Below are 20993 nucleotides of genomic sequence, written 5' to 3'. Positions count from 1 at the left end.
TGTCGATCCACAGAAAGAAGTCAGGGCGATTTAACGTCAGCTGGGGACAACAAACACGTGTTTTTTAAATCAGAAAACACCAGGGAATAGATTTTATATTTGTGGAGAGCAGGAAACTTTGGATTCCCGAGGACTAAACTGTCCCCAGTGAAGGAAAGAAAGAGAGAGGTTAACAGACAGAGCGCTGGACGTCAGAGGAATCAACAGAAGAAGACAGACAGGAAGTAAACACTAACGGGAACACGGTATGTGTTTGCGTCAGGATCCAATCAAACTATTTTTCCGAACAATTGCAATTAGATATTGTTCTCGAAGTCCCAGACCTACCAGGAACTAAAACCAACACCACGCCGAGGCTGTCGGACTGAATCACACGACCCAACTGAGCCGTTTTCTCAATTAACCGAGCGGTAAACACCGAGGCCATAAAAGAGAACTACCCCTCTTGGAGCTGTAGAGAGTACGAACACCGTCAGGTCGGCTCTCTGCTCTCCTGAACACACTCTGATATTGCTTCACTTTCATCTCCAATGCTATAAAAATGATTGAGCGACAGAAATAATCCAAAGTGAGGTTCCTAAACCGGGTGCAGCGGTTGTTGTAAAAGCCAATAATCTCGATTGGGTAATGCTAAGGATTGTGGTTACGGCAACAAATGAGAAAAGGGGTCTGCCTCCGAGGACGCATCACCGCTGCTGCCAGGAACAAGGGTCTCTACGTGTGATGCACAACGCTCCGGATGATTTGGATATTGCCTCGCTCTTTCATCAGACATTATGAAAGCATGGAGTGTGATTAGACGTACAGCTTTCTGTGTGTGTGTGTGTGTGTGTGTGTGTGTGTGTTGGTTTTAAAAGGTAACAGATGTGTGTTCTGCCCTGAGGCGGGCTCCTCCAAACCTTAAAGTGACAGGTTCATCGGTTTGACCGCCAGGTGGGACTCTGCTCTCAGCCTCCCGTCCGATTACCTCGGCATGCTCCCCTCGTAAAAAGAGCAGCTGTGTAAACGATATCTGGTTTTAAAAACCACTGAGCAGGGAAGTGTTGACGGGGACATGTAAAGAAAAGTTGTATAACATATTTTATATCTCATACGAGGTGTGGTATTTTGGGAGAGGGCCTTCACTTCCTGCCAACAGAAGCCGAGGACACAGCACCTGTAGGTCATGTTTTCATTTCAAGGCTTTAAAGCCGCACTCCTCGTGTTTCTATACAGACTGACTACAGGAAAGCTAATACTGTTCTTTCACACACTCACAGAGAGCTAAACGGGCAAACAGAGAGTAGACCTCAACCCCGGCTTCCTCCTCATGAAGAATAAAGTGTGTTACCGCCTCAGATCTGCACCTTTCATTTCAATCAGGCCAGTCATTTTTGTTATCCTGCTGACAAAGGGGCAAAGTACCCAACACCCACAACAAAAAAGTCACAATGTCAAGTTTTTTAGCGGTTCCCTTCGGCCCTGTGGAGCGTCTGAGTAAGTCTGGGTGTTTTGGTTCGGACTCACAGCCGTGAAGCATGTTCACGGCTGTACTGAAGACGATCAGGCCAAAACATTTTGGAGATCTGACCAAAACTTTTTTAGGTTCTCACAAAAAAGTGAATTCTTAAAAGTCGGCATTTATGTAGAATTACTTTTTAAAATTCTGACTTTTTCCAAAAGAAATCTGACTTTTTTTTCTTAGTGTCGACTTTAAAAAACGTCCCACTATCTTTGTCATTATTCTAAACCCTTCTTCATGAGGCCCTAATCATCTTCCTTTAAAGATGTCACAGTTTCTGTCTCCCAGTTTGTTTTCCTTTCTATTCTCTTTTCAAACTTGAATTTATTTTCTAAATTTTGACTTTGTTGAATTTCCGACTTTTTCCTAAAAGTTCTGACCTTTTTCCTAAAAGTCGACTTTTAAAAACGTCAGAATTCTGAGGGAGAAAAAAGTCAGAACTCTGAGACAATAAGAGAGAACGTTTCCGCAGTACTCAGATGCGCCATTTCAGAAACACTGGTGCTGAGACAGATCAGCAGGGGTTGACGGGGGTTTCAGTTTAGGAGATTTTGGGTGTTTTTTCAGTGCATGTTGGAGTCAGATCTGCTCTGGACTTCACTAAAGCACTGTTACTGCAGTCCAGCCTATATACCCCCCCCCCCCCCCCACATGTGAAACTTATTACATTATCAGGTGAACTGTTGCTGGTCTGAACCATGGCCTCCCCACAGGGGGTCACACATCCATCAGTCTGCTGTTTATCTGACAGCCGCAGTGTGTGTGTGTGTGTGTGTGTGTGTGTGTGTGTGTGTGTGTGTGTGTGTGTGTGTGTGTGTAAACCATGTAAACCAAATAAACCATGCGATCCGTGCAGCTGGAGACCTCATTAATGCTAAAAATAGAAAGGAGATGTTTATGGAAATTACAGTACAGTCAGTTTATTACACTAATGACTCGCGCTGATTATATTTTACAGTATTCTTTACCTGCACCAAAGACTGTTTCTGGGTTCTGTTTGTTTTCCTGCAGGAATGTCAAGAAACTATTTACACAAATTTCATGAAACTTGGTGGATAGATGATGCACGAGCTCAGGAAGAACCAATCAAAATATAGAAAGCATTAAAAAAAAACACAGAAACAAAACTTTCTTGTTCAATTTTTGAAATACGGCATGGCATGACTTATTGTCAGAAGATCTGAGAGACATCTGAGAGACGTCTGAGAGAAGTCTGAGAGAAGTCTGAGAGAAGTCTGAGAGAAGTCTGAGAGAAGTCTGAGAGACGTCTGAGAGACATCTGAGAGACGTCTGAGAGAAGTCTGAGAGACATCTGAGAGACGTCTGAGAGAAGTCTGAGAGACGTCTGAGAGACATCTGAGAGAAGTCTGAGAGACGTCTGAGAGACATCTGAGAGACGTCTGAGAGAAGTCTGAGAGACGTCTGAGAGACATCTGAGAGACGTCTGAGAGAAGTCTGAGAGACGTCTGAGAGACATCTGAGAGAAGTCTGAGAGACATCTGAGAGACATCTGAGAGAAGTCTGAGAGAAGTCTGAGAGACGTCTGAGAGACATCTGAGAGAAGTCTGAGAGACGTCTGAGAGACATCTGAGAGACGTCTGAGAGAAGTCTGAGAGACGTCTGAGAGACATCTGAGAGAAGTCTGAGAGACGTCTGAGAGACATCTGAGAGACGTCTGAGAGAAGTCTGAGAGACGTCTGAGAGACATCTGAGAGACGTCTGAGAGAAGTCTGAGAGACGTCTGAGAGACATCTGAGAGAAGTCTGAGAGACATCTGAGAGACATCTGAGAGACGTCTGAGAGACGTCTGAGAGACATCTGAGACGTCTGAGAGAAGTCTGAGAGAAGTCTGAGATTAGGCCAACAAATGCCTTAAAATGAAGACAATGCACCGCAGCTTCAACAACGATGCAACGATCATAATCAGATTTATTTAATTGCTTCAATAATCCCATTTGCAGCTGATCCAAAATATACGTAGTGCCTGGTGAAATGTCAGCTGTGAAATACCATCACCCCGGTCGGTTTGATCTCTGACAGTCGCTCTGAACGCGGTGAATCAAAGTGTACAGAGCAAAGCATGCTGGGTAAAGAGCCCGGGAGCACATACCAGCTATGACAAATGCAGCTTTGGTGGAAACAAATTGAATTATTCAGACTCAGAGGCATGGCGCGGGATGGGAAAAAGATCATTGGTTTGTGTTCTGCTGTCCATCCTTCATGCAGCGGCACAATGACAACAGCCGAGGCGACGCAGAGGTCACCATCCCTCATCCCCACAAACACACTATTAATCAGCATTTTACTTTGCCGTGTGTGTGTGTGTGTGTGTGTGTGTGTGTGTGTGTGTGTGTGTGTGTGTGTGTGTGTGTGTGTGTGTGTGTGTGTGTGTGTGTGAGGTGGAGAGTGATGGAGATGGGAGACGGAGGTTTATTTCAATCCGGAACTCGCACTATGTTAAATTAGTCAAAGAGGGGAGTGGAAATCGAAGGAGAAGCGGCAGCAAGGTCAGAAGAGCTTATCGTAAACACGCCACACTACTGTACACAGTCACACACACACGAAACACACACGCACTACTGTAAACAAACAGCTGGACTTTAGCAAAGTAAACAAACAGAGTTTAACAGTTTCAGTACAACCTGCACATTCCTCTATTCTTTCACATTTCTGCAGTTTTTTCTGCTTAAATTCTGAAATGCTGCACATTTTTATTTATTTTGTGTTTTATTTTCATCTCTGTTTACATCATTCTGTTATTTAAATAAAAACTAGTTCTGCTTTTCCTCGTCTCCATTCCTCTCCCTGTGTTGCATGCACTGTTAAACTGTTGTGATTGGTTCACCGCGATGTCCCGCCCCTTAGCCTATTGTGTACAATGTGTTGGAGTGCTGGCCAATAGGAGAGCAAGTGTTCCATAGTGATGTCATTATGTTCCGGAAGCGAACAAAGGAGTCCAGCGTCAGAGCTACTAAACACAGTTGGCTTATTCTGGGATAGATAATGTATCTGAAGCCATGCAGCCGCACGTCTTGGGAGCTAATGGTCTTGCTGGTTTCTTGCTGTTTGAGTTTCTTTAAGGATGAATGCACTTGTTGTGAGGCGCCCAGGATATTCTGAATGAAATGTATCAAGCATTCAAAGACATCAGCGTGAATGTTTTCCTGCTTTCATTCACATCAGTCCTTTGTCTCGAGACATTCCAACACATTTCTCTTTGCTTACACCTATTTATCTTCCGTTTCCCTTTCCTGTGTCCTATTGCAACACCATCTGCCGCAACAACCCGACTGTCTCATCAATATCATATCATCTCTTCATTAATCACATCTTCACTCCTCGGGACTAAACGCTGCCGGGGAGACAGACAGAGAGCGAGCGTCTGTCGTCAGAAGCCGACTCATCTCTCCGGGGCCGGGTACAAAAGCGGACCTTTGTATTCAGCCGGCCGCCCAGGCAGCGAACGCCTCGCCGTCTTTATTCTCCTTCCATCTCACTAAAGAGGCGGGAATCAACCCCGAAAGGCTCCTCCTAACCCCGCCATCATTTGCTAGATTGAGCTGGGCGCTGTGAAGGCCGAGAGCTTTGAGAGGATTGTTCCTGTGAGAAGCAGGTGGCGTCTGCCGGAGATCAAAGAGAGGAGGATCTGCGCCGGGTTTAAGACCGGGCCTCAGGACGTGAGCGGCTGAAGCACCAGGTCAGGGGGGGGGGGGGGGGGGGGGAGTACTCAGATCAGGTACTTTAAAGTAGAAGTACTCAGATCAGGTACTTTAAAGTAGAAGTACTCAGATCTGGTACTTTAAAGTAGAAGTACTCAGATCTGGTACTTTAAAGTAGAAGTACTCAGATCTGGTACTTGACGGTGCAACTGATTATCCTGCAGTTTGGAACTGGTTGGAAATTGGTCTTGAAAGTCAAACTGGGAGATGATCAAACATGGTCTGACCTTCAGTACCAGCGATAGAAAAGGACGCTGTAAATGATCTTCATTATATCATCTGTGTTTCTGCGTGTATATCCTCCCTGTGTGTGTAATGTGTGTGTAAACGCAACAGAGTGGGGGGATCCATAAAGTATATCTTCTTCTTGCAGGGAAGGGATCCCACAAGCCAGGTATGATTGTTGACTGCATGTTTTCCATCTGTGCACAAACACATAAGTGGAAAGGTGCTGCTGCTCAGCATGCATTAAAAGTGGAATTTTCTACTTTACTTTATAGCAGGGATACATAACTACTGCATGCAGAACACAGCGCAGGGGTTTTCATATGCTCCTGCAGAGTTGTGGTTTAGTTGCTAAAAAGAAACGGCTGACGGTGAAAAAGGGGTAAAGTAGAACATGTACACGTAATGCAGATTAGAGCCGAAAAGAAAACGCTGCTTCTTATAAAAGCATGTGTTGCAGGGATTGCAGAACAGGAGATGAAGGAACACGGTACCTGGTCCAGAGAACAGGTGACTGACTAACAATAAAGTCAATGTACACCATGTCGATGAAACACTGTCCTTTCATTGAGCCTGCTTCCTCCTCTGACACCGGTTTCACATCATCTCGTCGCTCTCTCCTTGGATTTCCAGCAGGAACTGATAGAAAGCTAACACGCTATCACGCTCCTCTCAGAGCTTTTTCAGTGAAGAGACAGGATTGCTCCGTCGGGGTCGCAGAGAATATTGTGTTAGCTGGATTATTCATGAAAACACACAGAGGCTCACTCTGAGGATCTGTGTGCAGATTAACCTGAGCAGACCTGAGACAGCTCAGCATGTGAACGGGACCCTAACCAGGAAGTGATTTGTTGGAGCTTTTCATCACATGCAGGGTTTAGTCTAAATCCTGTCTCTCTCTGGGGGCGTGCGTCCTCAAACCAAAAAGCAGATTCTCCCCGTGAAAGGTGATGCCAGGAAACAATCTCTCTGTTGGTCAGAAAGGGTTTCCTAAGTCCAGAGATATGGAGATGGGGTCAGATGTCTGGTCAGACGGCAGAGACAGCTTACGGAGAATAAAGAGGGGATGGATGTCCGGTGGGTCTGCGGGGGACGAGTGGCAGGCAGCAGGCTGACACTGAGACTGAGATTTCTGATCCTTTCTTTTACTCTCCTTCTTTCTGGAGAGGAAGTAAAGGAACCGGAGCTCTGGATCTATTTGTTGTTGGAGGTTCAACATATGACTCAGCAGCTTTAAGACGTGAAGACACTATTATTTTCATGCAGGATTTACACCTGAAAGTGGGCGGGGCTTAGGTATCGTTAGCGCCTCATGCTATATTTCTGTAGAAGAACCCCTGACATGCATCACCACAGAGATTAAAACACATGGTGGTTTTGTTTAAGGTTTAAAAAGTGACATCAGGTTTCATGTGAACGATTCCCAAATCTGTCAACTGTTCAGATATACAAAACGTGATCTTCTATAACTACACTTTTACCGTACCTGCATTGGATTTAAAGCGCAGAATGAAAAGCTGGCCTCTCAGTAACGTCAGTCATCTTTATAAAGCATCAGGTTAGTCGTGACGTCTAGAGATCACATGCACCTCAGTCCTCATGCTCTGCAGAGCTCCATACCAACACGAGACGGGAAGCAGAACAGCTATTTCCTTTTCTGTTTATGCTAAAAAGGAGCAGGAATGTCAGGAATCTCCTCCCCAGGGTGTGTTCACAGCGAGTGTAACGACCGGGCCTAATTAAGATTCCAGTTCCTCGTCCCTCTGAATATCTGACTCAATTAGATTTTGGATGATGATTATTAAACTCAAAAATAATGAGCAGGACGTACAATCACTGATATCAGGCTCCATTAACGGACCAATCAGCAGCCAGACAGAACTATAAACTCTGAATACTGTTGTTCCTGACAACCAATCAAAACTCCCCATTGCTTTCCTGCAAAACACATCCTCCTATGCCCGGTGGCTTTTTGCACGGCCGCTCACAGTGCCGCCGCTGTAGAAATTGCATGAAAAGCTTGTTTTATTTTGGTCGGTCCAACAAAAAGTACCTTAACAAAAACAGAGAAGCGTGTTCATCGGAGGCCGTCGGCCAGGGGGAGCCCGGATGTTGCTGCCAGTGAGTGTGTGGACACAGGCCCTTATTCCTGCATTTAGCTTACGCCATCGTCTCTCTTGCACCATTTCATTTCAATGTTCGTGCACAATTTAGTTTTCTTTTCATGTCTTTAGTCAAATGTGTTTGGCATTGATAGAGCCTGAACACAACATCTCAATTCCAAATCTACAGACAATACCACCTTTGAATCTCGGAGACGCCACCCCTCCTGTCCTGTTCAGATGTGTTAGAAGTGCAAACACACACACACAGTCGTGTACAAAGTAAATCACATATGTTGTGCACAGCCACCAAGGGGACGGATCTAATTCACTCAGTGAGTTCTGTGAGACCATTTGGGTTTCAGAGGATGCTGAAGAGACTCAGGCTTAGCAAACTGAAAGGAAGGGGAGCAGAGTCCTGAGTCAGGACCTCACTGTGAACCAGGCTTCTTCTACCTTTACCAAAAATAACCTGGCACACACACACACACACACACACACACACACACACACACACACACACACACACACACACACACACACACACACACACACACACACACACACACACACACACACACACACACACACACACACACACACACACACACACACACACACACACACACACACACACACACACACACACACACACACACACACACACACACACACACACACGATGCCGGCGCTCCCATTCAGGATTTTCAGGAACAAACTGAAAGACTACACAAGCTGGGAATTTGAAGAGGACTTCACACCCCCCTACCCCACTGCCCTGTTATCATTGTCGTCTTTGAGGGGGAGGAGGATTGAGGGGGAGGCGAGATGCCAGGGAAACCCTCCCCCCCGCCCCAAAACCAGACACAGAGAACGGGTACAAACGCTTGGCACCGAGCGGCCACCGAAATGCCAAAAGACTTTCTGGCAGCGACGGCCTCCGAAGGTTCAGAGAGAGGTGAATCATCACTCAACACAAACACACACACACACACACACACACACACACACACACACACACACACACACAATGCATGTACAGTACACCCCGCCACGAGCTGCAACCGCATTACAAAACTAAATATGGAAATGATGTTAAGTGCTAATTATAATGTTTGTGTGAAATTGTGGAATAATCCGATGGTGGAAACCAGCGAGTCGATGCAGGATATTTTTAGTTTCTGTCTTCAAACGTATAAAAGCTGTAATCTGTTTTAATCAGCTGCACATTAAACCATTGTTAGGACTTCTGTGAAAGGAACATAAGAGCGGTTTGCATGTTTTAAAGTCACTTTCATTTCATCAGATCAAATCCGTATGTTTGCATCAAAACAGAAATGAACTCTTTATCTTTTATTGCTCGTCTTTTTTAAATTGTTTGCATATAGTTAGTATTGTGTGTGTGTGTGTGTGTGTGTGTGTGTGTGTGTGTGTGTGTGTGTGTGTGTGTGTGTGTGTGTGTGTGTGTGTGTGTGTGTGTGTGTGTGTATGTTTTAAGGTCCCCTGGTACGGGCATTCATAATTTCCTTGTATTTTATAACTAGTGGCGGCAGAGGCTCAGTCTGTATGGCCTCTGTCTTTGAACCGAAGCATCGCCTGTCCACATCCCGACCAAACCAGTGTGGACTGGTAGCTCCCAGTTCACCTCCTGGTGCCCTTCAGCAAGGCACAAAGCCCCCCCATCACCCTCCCTGGGCGCTGTGTGTGCTGTACTGAATGTATGAATGCATGTGTGACAAAATAAAGAGGGTTTCATCGCCGACTCTCTAAAAATGAAGACAATAAAGGATTCTATTCCATAAACTTTATGATAACAAATCAGTTTGTACAACAAGATGCTTTCAAATACTACAAAATGTAAACAATTCAGAAAAGGTTGGATTTTTACTGATTTACTTGAGATTTCACGACAGTAATTTGTGCTTAAATAACTAATAAAGGAACAAAGAGCGATCTTAAACGAGCCTCAGCCAGTGACCTAATCTTCTACTTCTTTATAATTTGCTGGTGGTTATTTTATTATTGGTGTGTATTAAATTATGCATTTAGAAACAATGAGTCATCGGAAAACCTTTATCCCCAGTGACACGTAGACTTCTTTATACAGAACCTCAAACTGCCAACGATAAGTCATTTACTATCGAATATTCCACACCTCTCACTGAACGCTTGACATCTGCTTTATAGTTTGAATACACTTTTTGTCCCAAATGTATATTTTTTACTTTCTTCTTTTTAAATGCTATTTTATTTTATATAATTACAACGTCTTGTTTTTATGCTGCTGCAACGGAAAGAAATCCCAAATTGGGATCAATTAAGTACTTCTATTTCTAATGTGCTCCATGATGCATTTTCTTTCAAAAGTGCACTTCACTCGGGGCAACCAACACGACTGGAAGCGTGGCTGCTGAAGAAAAGCTTGCATTGAAAAACCCTAAAGACATTCAGTTTATCTGACAGCAGATCAGAAGTTCATCTTAACCAGACTTTTCTGCAAACTCCTCTCAACTTCACTACACTTCTGAACGTCCCTGAACGTATGTTTTGAAAGTCATCTATGATATGCAACGCTAGCGTAACAAAGACAAGGAGAACGATTGGAAAAACAACAGTATCAGGAGTTGTTCAGCTGTGCATTGTATTAAGGCGAGACTCAAGGTTCTCAGGGTCGACTCAGACATGGCGTATCTGAATAAGACTATCTCTTTTGAGGAGGTAAAGAGGTATTCATGGATGGTCTTATCCTTGGCCTGTCACATGTTGATATTCAGAGCTTTATAAGAGGGAATTAAACAGATAATTTGCCTCTGAAGATAGACAATAAAAGTGATTTGACTCTCGGCAGGAGAAAGGAGTTGAGTGTAAGAGTGTGTTGTTAACTAAACTTCCTCAAGTAAAGTTCATTAATGCCGCCAACTTTCCGCACATTGAGATGCAGTTATTCTCTCTTGATTTCCGATATGCATGCTTTCATTACCTTCGGAATAATGCACAGAATAGAAAGAAACATGTATGAATAGCGGGGTGAAAAAGAGGCAAAGAGGAGAGAAAAGGAGTTTGTTACAGTCACTATTAGAAAATACTGCAGTGAACATCTCAACCATTATGTCAAATATAAATCCACATTTCAGAAAGTTTGACAGTAGCTCTGCAGCTGCTGTGGAAGCAGAAACACCATCAGTACTTTCCCATGTGGAGACAGCAGGAAGAAGTTCACTGCAGAGGAAAAAACACCCTGCAAAATACTTTAAAATCAACTCACAGGAAAGAAACCGGTGCCAATAAGATGACCAAACAGAAAGTAAACCAGTCTCCATTAGGGTCTGTTTTCTGGGTGTTCAGACAAAATAAAAAGCACATCTTAGAGGGCGTTCCTGGGCTGGTTGACACCACCAGGTGACTATAAAAGTGACTCAAACCAACCCGAATTGGCCAATCCCTGACACATTTTAAAGCAATTCAACACCGTGCAAGTAGGCTGAGTGTTGAGGGACTACCCATTGTTCCGACGGCCCATTATTTAGAATCCCCAATAGTCAAAAAACAACCCATTCGTCCAAAAGCATGTAATCCCAAAAAGCAAATGGCCATTGTTTCTGAACACCCATTGCTCCAAAAAATACACTCTCTCCCTGCAGGAAAGAGACGAGATAGCTTATTGTTGTGCAGAAATACAAGAATATACCGTAGCATGACCCGCCTCAATCTAACGGACTGGCTAGTACTTCGTTGTTTGGTTTTGTTTGGCATGAGAAATGAGATTGGTTATAATGAAGGTTCAAATATACTGGTAAGCTGATCAGATGCAGAGTAGGACAGGACATGCATTTGCTTTAATTCTGCAAAATAATGAGCAATGTATGCTAACAATTGGAGTATTTTCCGAGCAATTGGCCTTGGAAGCATGAGCATATTGTTTCAAGATAACAGGCTTTGGACAAATGGGCTTTTCTGCACTCATTTTGTTGTAAGAAGGATTAAATAAACCCTGTTCACAGTGTGAATGCTGTTTGTCCTTTTAGCTGCACGGAGCATCACGGGTTTCACCGACAGACATGATGATGCCAGAGTATTAACCGAGAGGATTATTCACATGAGAGTCATTTGCATTGCAAATTGAAACAGTATTTAAAGCAGAACAACATGTCCTTCAAATAACTTCTGCTGCGGAGAAATCCCAGTCCTCCTCGCTGTTAAAATAGTTATAAGGTGGGAAGTACAGCACATGAAAGAGTCAGCGCTTCCACACTGAACATCACCATCACACCAAATTACCGTCGGCCGCCTCCCTCAGATACGGCAGACTGTATCATAATCATTTCATGGACAGTTTTGTAAGGGAATTCAGCATGTGATTAATTCATTAGAACCACACTGTTCCTCCCGCGGGTCGAATAGCTTAAAGTATCAATAAGCCCTCGTGGCGAACTGCGGGGTGTTGAAACTGTACAGATTCAGAGGGAAGCGCTGCACTGTGTTCAGGTGAGCAGTAGATGCTGTTCTGCATTTTGAAAGGAGGATTAATATAAAACTCTGTGGTAACTCACTTGTGACCTAAATACTTGTTACATGCTAGTGCTAACAGGGAAGGGTTGGCTTTTGTGAGAATAAATCAATACATTGAAACGGAACATTGAAGGATATTCACTGTTTCCCAACGGATCAGATCTTTGTACTTCCGGTAGTACCGGATGTTATTGGGTTTAGCCTCAGTTAGCATGTAGCTTATAGCTTATTGTATATATATATGAGTGGAGGGAGAAGGACGCGTGGAGTTACATACTAAACACACCGCCTGTACCTCTCACTCATTGAAGCTGCATTAATACTATCACATGTTTAATAACGTGTTTAATGACTGATAAACCTCAGAGGGATTGCATAATAGAATATCGTAGGCGGAAGCTTCATGAGTACGCCAACAGACGGCGACGTCATAAGAGGGATAAGCAGAACGTGCGATGGACCCGCCTCCGACAACGTCAGCCAATAGAAGAGAACGGGGGTTTCGCCCATGTGACGAACAGGGGCCAATAGGATCCGGCCCCCGTTGCCAACCAATGAGAGAAGACGAGACCGGAAGGAACACAGAGTAGAAATGCCGGATGTGGAGAGGCGATCGAGGCCTGTCCTCCACGCTGCTGGGAGGCAGCTAACTGCCTAAACGTGTTCTGTTGTCAGTAGTTCAGCTGAGTTTCCCTTGTAGACTCATCATATCATTGGTGTTAATAAATCCTGTTCAATAGAGATGAGAAGTTTCCTGGATTCTTTTTTACCATCTTACTATAGACATTAGAACCCATCCCTTGGGTAGCACAACTTAGAACAGCTGTGACTCACTAAGGGTGACTCATTTGAAAAGGTGTCACTTGCTAGGTAGCTTAAAAACTTGCCACCAGCTAACAATTAGTGGCTTTAAAGTCACTTTAATATATGTTACTTGGTAACTTTGAGTCCCTTAAAGAACCAAGCTAACATTGAGTAGCGTTCAATTGTGTTATTAGCTTATGTTTAGTCGCTTAAACAAGTCGCTAGCTACAATTTATCAGTTTAAACCCTGCCACAGGCTAACATTTAGTAGCTTAAGAACATGCTACTAGCTTCTATTAAGTACCTTGAAAACATTTGACAGGTTAAGGTGTTACTAGCTCAAGTTTAGTCACTTCAAACTTCTACCAAACATGGTGTGGCTCGAACACCAACTACCAGCAATACAGTATGTTCACTGTCAATGCATTCCATTAGTTTTCTCATAAACTCCAAAGGAAACTTCAATATTCTAACCGTTGTTTGGCTTAAAGCACCTTGTCGAAGTTATTGAAATGTCACAGTCTTAAATAAATGTAATTAGGGTGTTTTGAAAGTGTTTGGCTAACATTGGAGAAGCTATAGCAGGCTTCAAACAGTAAAAACCTTATACTTCCTTTAGTAAAAGTAGAACATGATCAATGTTGGTTTTGGTGTTAGTCATGGGATTTGCTGTATTCGACAAAAAGATATATTTTTACTTTCTTTACTCGATATTTCTTTGATTTCTCGCCCTAAAATCCAGCCTTTTGATATGTCTCTGAGATCTGCATCACAAAAGAACCCTCAAGGTCACAAGAAAAATAAAGGAATCAGAGGGTCTGTAATCTCTGTAATGACCGGGCAATTACTTTGATTAAATGTCAGAATTCATGCGCAACGACTCAAAGGCAAATACTGAATAAAGTGATATTCAAACCATCCATCCATTGATTTGTTCTCCCTGTGTTTGAGCCATTTTGCACCCCACTCCAATTCTGCTGGGTATCATCGTTTTCTCATTTTTCTTGGGATGTTTTAATGGATTTCCTTCAACTAACAAACAACCAATCTAAAGCACATCCTTTCTCTACTGAACTTTTCTTTGCTTCTGAACCGTTTCGTCTTCCTTGCAGCGTTTAGTCCAACATCAAATCAGACTCGATGTTAAACGGTTCAGGATCTGGGACGAAGAACTTCATCATTGTGTTGTAAGTATTGATTGAATTCATACCATGGTGTAGCGTCAATACTTATCCGAACATGTTCCTTTCTGAACATATAAGGGACATCTGTTTGGTAACAAATGCATATTTCTGAGGTCGTCTTCCATGCTTGCTCCTCCAAAATCCTGTCTACAAATATCTTGCGTACATGCATCACTTCTAATACTTCGGATTACAAAGAAAGATAATAACTTCTTCACACTTGTGCAGAATTAATGCCCGACAATTATGCATATTTGATCTTGTGTTTCAGAGCACTGGCACCATTTGAATTCCATCCAAACCGCAGTATAAGATGCCCAAAGAAACTTGCTATATGACTTCCAATATATTCATTGCAATGGAGAACAATCGAACACGTCCCGGGTTATGAAACAGTGAAAAACTAAAAGGTATTTGAAAAGAGAGAGTGTGTTTCTTCTGGGTTATTGTTTCATCTCCCCACCCGTTCTGCCTCCCATTGTCAGCATGTCTTTATCGGGCTAATGAAGCGCAGCAAACACACTGATGCAATTTCTACATAAGGTTCATGGCATCAAATCAGTATGCCAGTTAGGTTCAGTCTTCCACTGAACAAGATATCTTTCATTCATTATTGATGTTGTGTGAGAGGAGCTTTCCCCTGAAGGCACACCAGGATTCCCATAGCTAGACTCGGCATCAAAGGCTTCTCTATAATCTTGTCTTCTCTTTTCCCACCCCTCCACTCTCCGACTCTCCACATTACACGGTCCATCTTACTCATTTACCGCTTCCCTCGTCATACGTGTTTAATTATACCATCACTTGTAGTAGATGATACGATAGAGAGATGAACAGAGCAGCGGCTGCTATTTGTGATATCCTTATTGGGAGCTGAGTTTCCATGCAGGAATCAGAATTCCTTTATTTGTCCCGCAGCGGGGAAATGTACGTACATTATCCCAACTGCAGATAAAGTGAGGAGAATAGACTTAGATATTACAAGATAACTAACTATTCACATTGTAATAATAAAAGAACTCTAAGTAAAAAGAACAAGTATTAGATGTACGCCTCGGTAAAAAAGTAGCAGTACATTTGTTTTATTTTAGAAGCGACCATATCAAATTAAAGAGGGAGCTCGTACTGCATGCCAATTGTAAATGAGTGTGAATTGCCGGAGGCTTTATATTTACAGTGAAAAGACATTGCATGGATGGATTGTATAGTTTACAGATCACGTACTGTGTATCTTAACTTGTAAAGAAAGGCAATATACGTGCCAGGCGTAGGAGTTTGATATACGCTGCATGAAGGTGTTGCGGTGCCAACAACAGAGATGTCAGTGCAGTGCCAAATTATTTATGGGCCTGTGTCTCTGATTACCGGGGTGGAGCCGCAATAGCTTCTGAAACAAACGAGAATTCTTACAAATCTTACATGAGTATAGTTTCCACGTTTGCAAAGAACTTAATTTACAAAACAACTAAAATAGTAATCTCATTTTGCAGGCGGAGAAGGCAGATATAACTGGAGGTTCAAGAGGCAGCAGCTGTAGCTACCTGTAAATGATTACAGCTGCAATAGGTAAGACGTGTTTATCTTTGAAACCTACAAATACTAACTCATTAGAAAAATAACCTATTGATTAACTTCATAATTCCTGTTAGCATTAACATACATTCTAATGCTAATTAGGCTAACAAGTGTTGCTGGCTAACACTGAGTAGTTTGGAAACAAGTTACTAGGAAACATTTAGTACAGGGCTGTCAAACTTTTTTCCCCCGAGGGCCACATACAGAAACATATACGGAGAGCTGGGCCTCTGATAGAGGAGAATATCGCCTCATAAGTGAAGTTATAAGTTAGCAACACAAATCAAATGTAGGTGGATAATTCGCGATACCTGAAAAGGCTTTCAGAAAGAACAGCCCACACCCCGTCTGTCTTCAGGGTTCATTTATTCTGTTGCAGCTCCTCCCTTAAAACAGGAGCCTCAGAGTGCTGAGAATCAGAGGAAATATGAAGGTTGCATCTCAAGCTGGTTATAGAAAGAAGTTATTGGGGATTTTTTATCAACTAAGATTTGCTATGAAATGTTTTAAATTCTAAATGACTGAATTTATTTTAAATTGGGCTCATTAATATACCTGAACATATATATTTGAGAAGTACAAAATAAGACAAGCAGGAGTTTAATTTGAGGGCCATATTCATTATACTTTCAGAATGTGCTGCGGGCCGCATTTGGCCCCCGGGCCGTAGTTTGGACACCCCTGATTTAGTATCTTGAAAACGCTGTACTTGAAAAACTGTTACTTGCTAACGTTGAGTACTTTTTAACTTGAAGTGTTGCTAACGTTGAGTAGCTTGTAAACACACCACTAGCTAACACTGAGGGGCTGGACATGCTAACGCTAAGTAGCTTGAAAGCGTCTTCTTAGCTAACATGAAGTGCCGTGTACTCTCTAACTGGATGTGTTACTTGCTGACGTTGAGTAGCTTGAAAACATTGGGGTTTTTTATAGAACAGATTTTGATAACAGTTATTAGCAACAGTCTTATAACTAGTCTGTGACATAAAGCTCTCAAAACTGTTTTGGATGTGGCCTCTCATTTGCCATTTTCTAAAGGACATATTACATTTCTCAATTAAATGGGCAATTCGGTGAGGCATCAGTATTTCAGTAAGTTCTTCTGCTTGATTGTTTGAAGGTCATGTTTGGAATTAGAAATACTTTAATAAACTCTCTATGGAAAAAAAAAAGGTTCAACCCTGAAGCCGAAATGAGTTTGCATTCATTGGAGAACAAAAGGTCTTGGGTCACGATGCTCTTAGGAAAGGTTTGGCTAAGATTTGAAGTCTATTCATTTCTAAATAAAGTCAAATAGGATTTGCAGTCTATTTATAAGCCTGGGTCATGGGCTTTTCAGTGACGTTTGTGCATTTGTTAACCGCTTTGATGAGACCGTTATGACTCAACAACTATTGTTAACATTGGTACACACATTCGTTTCCCCTCAGGGTGAATTGTGATCCTTTAAGATTCCACAAACATCATCAACAGGTCAAAACCTGTCCAGTAGTCGGGTTTACGATCAAAAACCTACAAAATTAATGACATTCCCATGTGTGTTTTGTGATAAGGACATTTTGGCATGCTCACATAAGAGGATAAACACTATACATGCAACCCACCTGCATTTCAACTATTGCATTGTTCGTTAGCATGCTGAAATTAGCATTCAATTCTAAGCTAGCTTGTTTCAACCAACAACAGTAACATAAAGGTTAATATATGAAGCGGAGAACAGTTTTTGTGGTGTCCAACTATCCTGAAATGTTTATAAAATGTGTCTGCATTTGCATAAAATACTGGCACGACGTGGACGTGCAGCTGGAAGTAGCTACAGCTGCATTGAGATGCATTTAAGTTATGTGTTTTAGGTTCATGGTAACGAAATCAATAAAGAGGTATGAACCGGCTGTCCATTCTGTGTCTAAGATCACTACATTGACCTTCAAAAACATATACTTTGAGCCTCGTGAGCGCAACAAGTCTCTGACCTCAGCTTGCAACTTGTAGTCCGATCGTTCAAACGCATGTAGGATGAGAGATGTTGAATCATGCAGGAATCAAACAAGCCGTTTAGCCTCTGTAACTTGCACAATATTTGCTATCAGAAAAAATGCTTGAGTCTACTGTTGGACTGTCTGTGACTAACAGGGTGGTTACACTGCCAGAGTTTGGGGTTGTATTCCCCAAAGCAAGGCAGGGTTTTTCAGTCCTGGCATTTAGGGAATCCAAGTCCTTCCACTGCACCGCTGTGACTGACAGCATGTATTCATCATTAGGAGCAATTGCAGTCAATCTCCCTCTGACATAATATATGGCTGCTTCTCCTCCTCCTCCTCCTCCTCCTCCTCCTCCTCTTCCTCCTGCAGGATTTGTTAAGCGGGCTGCAGCTGTCACCTCCTCACAGACAGCTCACACCATATCGTAGTATTTTCTATTGCAATGATTCAGATTGTACATTAATTGCATGATGTCCGTATGATATGTAAATGTTAGATACACCCTTTTATAGATTCCTCTACAGCGCAAATGTACTTTTGATTATTGTTCTACATGCTTACATTTATACATGCAACCTGTGTAGAAGTCACTATAGTACATCAGGAGTATTATTTTATACGTGTCAACTGGATTTATTCTATCTGCATATTAAAATTCATCAGTATTTTGTTGTATGACATTAATATTATCATTTCTATTTATTTTAATGACATATTTGTCTTCTAAAGACGTATTTTATTACCAATTTCCTGAATCATTTATTCCATTTTTATATCTTATTTGATTTATTTTGAATAAAATGTTGTTCAAAAGTCTATTTCTTAATGTTCCCATGCACAAAACAAATCAAATGAGCCTCTCTGAAAGACCAAACTACAACCATATGATCATATGGGTTCCTGGGGATTGACAGTTGTTTGTTGGCCTCAGCTTTTTAAGAACTTATTTTAGTGTTTTCAGGAATCCTTTAATTGGAGGAGGGACCTCAGGTGTCAGGTTTGTAACTAATTAACTGAAAGACAACCTGTTAGAACACAGAGGAGCTTTGGCTTGATCAAATGACACTCAAAACAGAGAATCAGAGCAAACACATCGTGCACTTTTCCATATTTTGCTCCCAGAAATTAGAATTCAACGCTTATTCCTCAGACAGAGTTGAGTCATTTGAAGCCGATGCGCTCCGACAGCGCTGTGAAGGAAACGCTCGCTCTGTAATAAGGTTGAATGTGGTTTTTTCTAAAGAGGCCTGAGTTTCATCCTCTGAAGACTTAAATGGGATGAGACAGAGAAGCAACAGCGATGTCTTTGAAACCCAGCAGAGCATCTGTGCCCTTCAGAAAGTCATGCAGCGCAGTGATGGATCTCCTCTGTTCCCTGAGAGCACTTTGCCACCTACTGACTGTAGGCGGTAATCACATGACTAATCCCATTTCACATGCATGTAGTGCAAGGGTATCACTTTTGAGGGAAAATGCTGCAAAGAATGTGTGGAAACTGAGCTTTGCAAAACAAGAAAACCCATGCAGACATCTGAGAAATGTAAATGGTGAGAAAAAGAAAATGTATAGAATAATTAAAAAGCTTTGATTTTGAGCACAAGGCTCCAGATGAAAGGGCTGGAGGAAACACTGATGGAGTTAAGCACATTATTAATGTAGGCAGACTGCAGGCTATTGCATCTCCAAGGTTCATCCTTTGATATCTTCCAAAGTCATTAATATTGCATAGTGTAGCTGAAGTCTTAATCACCACATCCACTACACTTTTTCACACCCACAGAAGAGGAGGAGGTTTCTCACAGAAAAAGAGTTGCAGACAATATCAAACCAGCCAATCATTTGACTTTGAAATCCCTGCTGACAGCGTGTCATTCTGTCATGACTTCCATCTCGCTGATGGCACTTTGTACGGAGGACAATGCACTGCGCTGTGCATACAAGTGGGTTAATTAAAGGATTCATAAAGTCAATCAGAGAACATTAACATACTGGAGAGCCGGGGCGTTCAATGCACAGGGTTCAGCGTGGAGAAAACATCAAAGGGGGTTTAAACTGCAGGCATGAACAGCATGGGAAATGAGCCGAGGAGGAGAGGAGCTGTCAAAGCCTGCAGGAGGAGAGGAGAGAGGAGATAAGGAGGCTCTCAGGTACTCTCCTGCAGGAGGAGGACGGAAGAAGCTCAAACAAGCCTCTCTGTGCGGATCCACTCAAATTATTCCGGCTTATGTTTGCATTTCTACTGGGTTGTCTGTACTGCTAGCTGTCTGCACTAAACCAAATGCTGCTTTATTTAAACACAAATCACTTTTTATTATACAAGAAATTGTAGAAATGCACAGTATGGCAGCTGTTGTGTCATTTGTAAGACATGTGCAAGCTGGATGTGCACCTTTAAGCAGACACCAGCAGCTCAAACAATCCTCTCTGGTATTATTGATTCTTATTTACTGCATTTATAGTGTTGCATGTACTGCTAGACTTAAAGCATGCATTTTCCAGCTCTTATGTATCTGCATTAAACCAAATTCTCCTTTTTTAAAACACAAATCACTTTTTTTAAGGCTAGAAATTGAATGAATTCAAAGTATGGAAGCCTTTGTGCATGCTGCATGTGCAACTTTATGTGCAAGAACAACAAATGCAGCTGTGCATTTTGTCTGGACGTTTTCCAAACTGTGCACTGGTCAGCTGTGGGTTGCAACAGGTAAGTCACTACCTTCACTCTCGTGCATGTTTTATTTCAAAGCCATCAACCTGACACTTTAAAACATCGCTTTTGTAGATAAATCTGGCACATTGATGCCCTCCAGTTGTGTGTATTGTGCCTTCTTTAAGAAGTAAACTCCCTCATCGTTATCACTACACTCTCAGCTCTCTCCACCAAAGCACCACATACGAGCACCAGCAGAAGTAAACCCAGAAGCTGTCTGGATGTTTGTGCCTCCATGAGCACCACAACAACAACAACGACAAAAGCAGCCACTTCACGGAGCGATACCCACGCAATGACAGCTCCAGTGACACGTCTCCATATCACACAACTTTTCTCTCGTTTTAATTCCGCACAATAACCAGTATCCCTCCGCAGCTCCATGCGTTAAACTCACCCGCATCCCGCAGCTGCTCCCGGCATCCTGATCTGTGACTCCTATCCTCAGCTGACGCGCGGCTGCTTAACCTTTGCCTGAATGAAGAGCAGAGAGAGGAGCCCCGCTGTCTCCTGCTGGGGAGGTGGGAAGGAGGAGGTGAGGAGGGGAGGAGGTGAAGTCCTTTTGGCACAGGGTACCCGACCCGAGGCGCGCTCCCGCTGCAGACAGACAGAGCGCCCTGTTATCTGTGACGTGCGCGCCCCCGCTGCAGCATGGCAGTCACTGACTTTGTTTTTATTATTA

Source organism: Eleginops maclovinus, chromosome 13 (genome assembly GCF_036324505.1).
Source record: "Eleginops maclovinus isolate JMC-PN-2008 ecotype Puerto Natales chromosome 13, JC_Emac_rtc_rv5, whole genome shotgun sequence".
NCBI lineage: Eukaryota > Metazoa > Chordata > Actinopteri > Perciformes > Eleginopidae > Eleginops > Eleginops maclovinus.
This window is presented reverse-complemented; position numbering follows the sequence as displayed.